This window comes from Desmodus rotundus, chromosome 10, assembly GCF_022682495.2.
Source record: "Desmodus rotundus isolate HL8 chromosome 10, HLdesRot8A.1, whole genome shotgun sequence".
Taxonomy (NCBI): Eukaryota; Metazoa; Chordata; class Mammalia; order Chiroptera; family Phyllostomidae; genus Desmodus; species Desmodus rotundus.
Genome location: NC_071396.1, coordinates 100878166 through 100887238, shown reverse-complemented (window position 1 = coordinate 100887238; position 9073 = coordinate 100878166).

Sequence of the window (9073 nt, the reverse complement as noted above, 5' to 3'; positions counted from 1 at the left end):
GAGAGTGGCTCTCCTCAAATAGAGGTTGTAGCTCCGAGTCCCTACTCAACACAGATCATTTTGAGCCCATATTAAATGCTTTCCACCCATGAATATTTGCCAGTTGGCATCATAAACCCAAACAAAATCAGATCAACAACACCCACACCTACACCCTCAGTCACACAGGGGACTGTCTTAAGCAATCTTCAGGGTAAAAGATCCCAAACTCTTCAATTAAAAAAGCATACAGTCTAACCAGGACCACCGATTCACTGACAGCCCCAATGAGTCAAAACCCAACTGGCTGAGGCTTTAACTTTCTGATACTAATGGGCAGTAATGCTTGGGGACCTCAGGGTAACTTTTGGTCCATGTGGCTCTTAGATATTCAAGGGCAGGTTATAATGAGATCCTGCTGAACAAAAGAGGAAGCATCAACATTTGTTAGGTATCAACAAGGGTGCATCCATTTAATGAAGTGAGGCAGGGAAAATGAGGATGTGAGAATTATTATATATAGTTAAATAGGGTAGGGGAGAAATAGCACTTTTTGTTTGTTTGTTTGTTTTCTGGGAAGCTGCAATATCCCAAAATGACATCTATAAACCAAGATATTTTAATGTTTCCTTTGGTAACTTGTTCTTTCAAAAGACCATCCAGCAGTTTTCAGGGACTTGTTTATTCTCCCTGGCACCTACATTGACTAGTGGAACTTTTCTATTTCATCGTAACCAAGAAACAGAAAACTGAGGGAGTAAGGGCCATTTGGTAGTTCAGTAACACATACATTGATATACATGTGTTACATTTAAAGGCTTAGGATAATATAGCAGCAGCAAGAAAGAAAAAGTGTTTTAGACTTAGCTCTAAAACTGACTAGTGTTAAAACTTTGGATAAATTTCTTAACTCTTAGAGCTTGGATTTTCTCACCTGTACAAAGATGAAATTGGCCTTGATCTCTATGATCCATCCAATTGTACTATTCTATGATTCTGGACTAGGTTGCTGGTGCTAGCCACAGAATTATTTTCATTTCCAGAAAGACATCATTGTTTATTACATCTATTGTCACTTTGTAAATGAAGGTAAATGTTTACAAGGAAAACACTGACCAATCAATAATCAAATAATTTTTCTCCTTGGCTTCCTATAATCCTTATTTCTTCCTTCCACTGCTCTTCAAAATGCATAGAAGTGAATCAGCAGAAATATAGGAGTCCTAACACTTTAAAACCATCTCTTTTTATTTTATGAAAAAAAGGAATAAAACAGGAAGGGGAAAATAAACAGACATGGCATAATGGAACAATAACAATAATAACAACAACCCCCGCACCCCGAACCCAGATCTTTCTGCTGGGGGAAGAGAGCCAGGGTTCCCAAAGCTTTAATAAAGACCTTGAGAAGAAACTATCCCCAAAGGAAGTTCCCCCCTTAGAATGCCTAGAATCGTGTTAACTTTTCCTGGCTTGGTATTCCTTCCCTATACTCTATCGGAATTGATTCAGAGAAAGGCCTGCACCCATAGCATACAATAAAACATCGCCAGGAGAGGCGGGGAGGATGGGCAGAAGCAGGAAAGAGATGAAGGAAAATCAATTGCTCGGTGCTGACAACTTCTTCTTGTAATAACTGTATTCTGTCACATTGCATTAGCAGCACTTTGCAATTGTATGTGTTTTTGCTAACAGGCTGTAAAAGTGTAATCATATGAGCACTGAATACATTGTATTAGTGGGAATGATTCAAGGGGAAGTGTGCTTTATTATACCAGTATGGTGCATAATGTGTTGCTTACTGAAGTGAGACTTGTTTCAGTGAAAGAATATTTATTATTTATTTGTTTGTTTGTTTGTTGTGGTGTTGGTACCTTCCAGGGAAAGTGGCATGTTTCTGTTGGGTGGGGGTTTGCTTCCCCTCATCTCTCTCTCTCCACTCTGCATAAATGCACAGCATGACCTGTAAATTGGGATAAAGAAAATCGCTTGGAGTACCGAATTCCTGACCATCTGAGAAAGCAATGGCTCCGCTTGGGTTTCCAAACAACATTTGTAAAGCTAATGGGATTGTTGCTGTGAAGCTTCTTCTGCAAAGAAAGTTGAAGGCACAAAAGGGGAGGAATTTCACACATGTATGGGAATGACTGTGGAGGGAACAGATACACCCCAAAGAAGGTGCTGAGAAAAATGCAGCAGGGATTGGAGACAGCATGAAAAGGGGGCACTCAGGATGGCTGAGGATGGACTTCTTGGCTTTGAAGAACTCTGTAGGATTTAACTATTTCCACCAGGTGTGGGGTGCTTTTGTGGCCTTCCCAGATCGAGCCCTTCCTGACTACCTACCTCTGAACTTTTATAACACAGATTGTCCAGCCACTCATGGGACATTGATTACACACTGAATTGTGATGTGTGTGTGTGTGTGTGTGTATCAAGTGCGCATTGTCCCAAAAGGAGACTTCCTTCCTGAACTTCAAGGCTATTTAAAAGCTGCTGCATTGGTTTTCATTATTATTTTATAGTTTTTTTTTTCTGGCTAATACTAATAAGCTCATCTTGGAAATAAGTACCAGATAGAATCCACAAAAAGTCACCCTGGTTTTCTCCTTATGTGTTTCTAGTATGTGCTTTATTCCCACATGTGTCCAGATGTGGAAATGTTGTCGTCCGAGAGCTGAGGAGGGGGATACAAATGTGGATCCTGTGCTCTCCAGAAAGATGATGCTTGTATTAAAAAATGTCCACCAGAGGGGCTTGAAGTTTCAGGGGTGACATGGGTTCTGTTTGGGCCCAGTGGTGCCTGAAGGGGAAGAACCTACGGGAAGAGCTATTAGATCTTGGCTTCTGGTTCTCCAGTCCACCAGAAGGTTGTAAGCATGTGGCCTCTCTTCAACCCACTTGGAATGGGCCTCTCAGCAGAGCAGAGTTGGAAGAGGAGCTATGACAGTAGGCAGGTCTGGAAAGGCCTCTACTTCATGACAAACTGACAGAGTGTCTAGAAATAAACTTATTTTTTAAATAAGCCTGTTTTGATACTATTATTTTTGTTTCCCTATAATATGAACAATGGTATTTAAATAATCTACATGGCATTTAATTATAATTCAGTTATCTGATATAAGTCATTTCAGTGCCCTTTCATATAACAGATCTCTAGCATGAAATATCTAACTAATAAGAGATGACAGGTGGTCGTTATTCTGTGAACCTCACCATCTTTCATTAGCACTTGCTGTGATAAGTTTGATAAACCATCCTTCAATGTGGGAAACTCCCTAGGAGGCCCTCCAGGGAAATGCAAACATTGCATTCCCTAGGACCAAATGGTGACATCTTTGGCGTGAAGAGAAGCCTGCCAGAGACAGCTGATTGCTGTGTGATTCCAGGCCCATAATAGTCATTACCTAATTATCAAGGCTGGAAAGTTCAGGTTAGTATAAAGCAATAATGAGGTCAAAATCATGGGTTCTGTGCTATGTGGGTTTACGTATACTTTATGATTGATGCCCAAAAGTCATTCTTTTAAGTGGGAAGGATTAGTTAAGAAGGTGGGTAAGGATGGATAATTCCAACTTCTTGACCACAACTGGAAAAAAATAGCTTCAAAGAACCAGACACTGACAGTTCACTAGTAAAAGTCACTGATGTTTGTAAAGAAAAGAAGTCATTTATGGGAGAATGTTTTTCAAGAATATTATCTAGTATTTTTGGACAAAAGCATGTAGATCAGCTCTTTTGGCAACAAGACTGATGTCTGCTAATGATATTCTAAGTGTGTAACCATCGATCGCACATTGCCTCAGTCCCATGTGGGCTCCACTCACATCTTCCTTGCAAGTAGGAAGCCTTGTTTGGGATTGAGAGGAAAAAATAGACATGAGGAACTCAGGAAAACCTCAAACATTTGTGTCCTAAATGAAGGCCTGTGGGGTTACTTGGCATCTTGGAGCCCTATCCGTGGAAATCATAGATGGTGGACTACCTGGGTGACCTCAAATCTCAGTTATAAAAGGGCAATCTCTCTCAAATTTAAAGAAAAATTAGAGTGAAAATAGGGCCTAATGACCAGAAACCTGGACATGAGGTCAGTACTTTTCACATGTTGACCAAGGGGGAAAGGCCACTGAAGTCTTCGGTCCTGGCTCGGTTGACTAGTCCGTAACAAAGCAATGATGGCAAATAGTGGGGTAGGAGGGTTTCCCTTCCAAGATCCCATTCAGCTCTATGATTGGATGAATCTGTGATGCATATTTTTCATTTTTGAAATTTTTCATTTTTTCTAGTTTTCATTGACTTAATATTTTAAAAAAAATTTTCTAGTTATTTACCCAGACATTTTAACATTCCTACTTGGTCCAGCCATGTTCTTAACCATCCCACTGCCATGCATATACACTGTGATTCCTCTTAGAACGCTTGCTTATCTGTTGCTGAATGCCCCATCCTGGGCCATCTTTCAAAGCACATCATATGAGGTCTGTCCGGAAAAAGTGCAGCCATTGTTAATATAATAAAAATGGTTTGTGCTACATCAATGTAATCTGGCCCCCAAGGAGAGTGGACTGGAATGCATATGTGTGAACAATGACAGCTTCACTGTACTTAGTGGTGGTGGTAGACACTGTTGAGTGAGCATTTATACTGTGTGGCTGTCACATTCAAAGTGACCGAGCAAGTTGAGCAACAAATCTGATCTACTTTTGCATTAAGCTTGAACATTCCTCTGCAGAGACAATTTTGATTTAGAAGGCCTCAGCTATGGACAACTGGTGATTGGCAGCTTCATCAGGACAATACACCAGCTCATGCATCACATCTCATGCAGAGTTTTTTGGTAAAACATCAATCACCCAGATCACTCAGCGCCCCTACAGCCCAGATTCGATGCCCTGCAACTTCTGGCTTTTCCCAAAACTAAAATCACCTTTGAAAGGGAAGAGATATCAGACCATTGGTAAAATTTAGGAAAGTATGAGGGGCAACTGATGGCAATTAGGACAACTGTGTGAGGTCCCAAGGTGCCTGCTTTGCAGGGAACTGAGGCATCATTGTCCTATGTACACTGTTCTTTGTATCTTGTGTCTTCCTCAATAAATGTCTCTGTTTTTCATATTACATAGCTGGGTCCCTTCTGCACAGACCTCGTAAATAAAACCTTCACTGTTTCTCTAAGTTACTTAGTTTGTGCTTGTCATCATGGCCCTAAGTTAGGAAACAATCTGTATTCCTGTTACTTATGTACAAGCCCTTTCCTGATTCAGCTTTTCAACCTACACAGCTTCTTGCCTATTTTAAATGTTAAATTTTTTTTGAATGACTAAGTAATTATGGGATAAAGATTCATTTGGATCTACAAGAGTCTGGACTTCAGAAAATTTATTTCAATTTGTAGAGATCCCTGGAATCCACTTAAATGATGGCATTTACTTTAGCCTTTAACAACATTTATTCTCTAAAGTGCGTTCAACATTCCCTTCTAAATCTTTTCCTTCCGAATTTGCTTCATTGACTCAGCAAACTCTTTGCCTATAGATACTATGGAATATTTTTGAGCAGTTGTTCTCCAGGTAATAACAAAATATCAAAAAGTGTGAATTAATGAAAGTCTTACTTCTGTCAAATACATCCTGAAGTTATGTAGACTTTTCCTCTTAAGTACAATTGCTCCCCAGTTGCATTGACATACTCTTTAACCCATTAAGGAATATCTTCTCCCTGGTCTTCTGCTCCAGCACCTTATTTAGTCTCCCAATAATCAAACCATTTCCTGAAACCTCAGGGATCTCTGACCACACCTTCTACTTGTCCTTCATAGCCCTTTATATTCATTTACATCATGATTTTGTGTTTCATGTCAGTCTCCTTTATAAATCATTAGTTCAGCGGAGGCAGAGATTGCCTGCTTTGCTTAGCACAGTACAGACAGTCAGGATCGTGACTGGTTGGAGGTAGGTTGCTCAACACATTTTTGTTGATAGTGTATAGATTCCATCCATTCCTAGCATATAGGGTCTTAGTTTTTTCCCTCTTGGAAGAGACTAAGTCTAATTGTTCTTCCTCATGACAACTGTCCAGAGGTTTGAAGGCTGCCTTCATTTGCCACCACTTCTTTGTGCTCTCATACATTCTCATCCATGTCTCTTCTCACCAAGACTGTCTTTGGCCACTACATACAAAATTGCATTGCATGCCTCCCAACCCAGCCATTCCCTCTCCCCTTTGCCTGCTTCTTCAGCACTTACCACCTGATAATGTATCTTACAGTTTACTTCCTTATTTTAAAAATTATTTATCTCCCCCATTAGAAGGCAATTTCTATGAAGGCAGGAATTTTTCTGTTTTGTTTATGGCTATAACTCCAGTGCAAAGAATGGGATCATTAAATTAGCAAAAACCTTCCATTGCTGTGTAAGAAGTCTCCTGAATCAGTCAGGGTCCTGGCAGCGAAGGGATGGCACTCACACTGGTTATTTGAGGAGAGTTGAATCAAGGAGGTATTTATAAAGGTGTGAGAAGAGTTTGGGGAAGCCAAGGAGGGATGTACCCTGGGGCTAGCAACATCGGAGAGACATTATCACCCATAGGCCTGAAGGGAAAAGCAGAGGGACTTCTGTGGGGAGCCCAGAGAAAGCACCTAAAAGGAGAGGATTCTAACAAGAACTGTGACCTAGAGTAGAGGGAGGCATCCAACCTGCAGCGCTGGGCAGGAATGAACCATGGGCAAAAAAAAAATACTCTCCGCTCACTCTTCCTACCCTCTGATCTCTTGCTGGAACCTTCCATTGGCCAAACTGTCATTGCCAGGAGGCCAGAGGAGCCTATTGGTGTAGTTCTCAAGAGTCAGCCTCCCAAGGCAAAGAGCCAGGTGGAAAAGGGTGGAGAGTGGGTGTGGAGAAGCAAAGAGGCTGTATCTGGAACATGTCTCAAAGCAGATGAGCTGTTGCCATGTGGTCCCAATGTTGCCCATAGGATGTGGGGAGATCTGGTCAATGGAGTAGAAAGGGAAGCTGCGTATGGCTGAGAGAGAGAAAACTCAGAGGGGTTATGTGACTGTCTTGAGTGGTTGGTGCAGGCAGGGAAGAAATTGTCCCCTTTGAAAGAAGGAGAAGGTGAGTTTCTGAGAGTAGGAGTTAGATCTGGAGAGAGGTTTGTCCGTGAGTTAAGATCAGTTTCAAGCTGGGATACTGATGATTTCCATGCTTCTACTGTGAAAATCCCCTGGGCATTAATGGCTGGAGAGGACATTCTGTCCTGGTAGGAGGAGTCTTTAGGAAAAGCAGCATAAGAAATAGTACTCTGCACCCCAATACATTAGAAACAGCAATGCAAAAGCTGGGAAATGTCTAGAAGAACTTCGCTTATGGTATATGTCTAACTTTTGCTCTCTCCCCTGTCTTTGATGAGATGCAGGTTGGTTTGGGGAATGAGTCTGTATGTGACACAAATCTAGAAGAGAATGAGACACCATTTCAACACTCTGATTCCTAGACTGAATGTGGCTTCTGAGAAATTTCCTTTACATTAGTATTCAAACCACTCTGAGAAGGTTCCAAGATTGTGGGGAGTGACAGGAATGTTCAGCATCCAGGATTCTGGGTGTTGTTGATGGTTTTAAGTTGCAGCCATGGGTGCCAATCTGGTGTCCTGATTTGCTGCCTGCTTGGAGTGCCCCACAGTGTCACCAGCCTCCCCTCACCCTAGCCACCTGCCAGTTGGCTTTCAGCAGTACATTGGGGTCATAGGGGTCCACCTTCCTTCTGGGTGAGTGAAGACGGCTGCAAAAAGTCCTGGGAACCAACCCTGGTGCCAGACATGCAAACAAAACTGGCAGAGTGGAAACGAGCTGAGAACTAATGCAAATGTGGGTGTGTGAGACAGAGCACAGAAGGCCAGGGAAATGGTACTCTTCATTTCTGCTTGGTTGAGGAGTTGCTGTTCTTTCTGAACCTGGGGCAAAGAGGCAGGAGCAGCTGTTTGGAAATGTCTCTGTCAACCCCAGCATTCAAGTGGGAGCTTGGGTGGCATAGGGGAGTGCTTCTATAGTAGAAAGCTGCAAGCATCCATCAACAATCTGTGAAGGCAACAGGGAGCTTATGCTTCATGTGAGCATGAGGAGAAGTCCAGGAGAATCAAAACTCTGCGTAAGGATGGTTTGTTTAAAGTATATTGGCAATTACCTAGATGGTGGCTGAGGATGGGGAGAGCTGGGGAAGACAGAATGGCACTATGACATTGCAAACTGCAGTGAGGTCCTCCCCGTGGGAGAAACCTGGAGAACAGATAGGAAAAGCTCCTTATCTATAAGATCGAGTCCAACCATTGTGGTCATGTATGTTTCCACAGCTTCCATATGATGTCCATCTCAGCTGATGACTCCTGAGTCACACTGATGGAAACTGATGATTTCTATCCCAGATCTCTATCCTGAGATTTCAGACTTAAATAACTTTTATGCAACAGGGCGTTAACATCTGTGACTTCTGAGCCACACACAGTCTCTATTATGATGATGCACTGAATGGTTTCTATTATTACAATGATGGTCCTGAGGATAATATTTTATTTCTTCTGTGGAGCTAGAATATGTCAAATGTTGTAGACACTTAATAAGCACACATTGAAGTTTTCCAACGAAAGATTCCTGCAGTGAAATTGCATCCTGAGTGGGTCAAGAAGTTTCTAGAGCATTGCTTTTACTACTTGAAAAAAAGTGGAATTGAGTTTCCTGGAGCTTCAGACAAGAAACACAAACTTCTGATGAGGTAAACAATTGCCTCTTACCCAGCCTCCATCATTCCCTTCTTTTCTAACATCCAGATACTTCCAATTAGAGTCAGATGAAGGTTAAAATGCCATGGTTGTAAAGGGAGAAATTATTATCACCACGTGCTAGTTAATTGATTTAAGTCAGGCCATTCATGTGATGGGTGTTTATTACGGTATTATAAGAATAAAATAAGGTAATACATGTGATATGCTTAGGAAATGGCATGGAAAATTGTAAATGTTCAATATTACCAATTAGTCATAGCAGAGTAGTAATTAATTATCTATTCCAAAAAGTACTACTGTAAGTGCAGGAGAAGCTGTA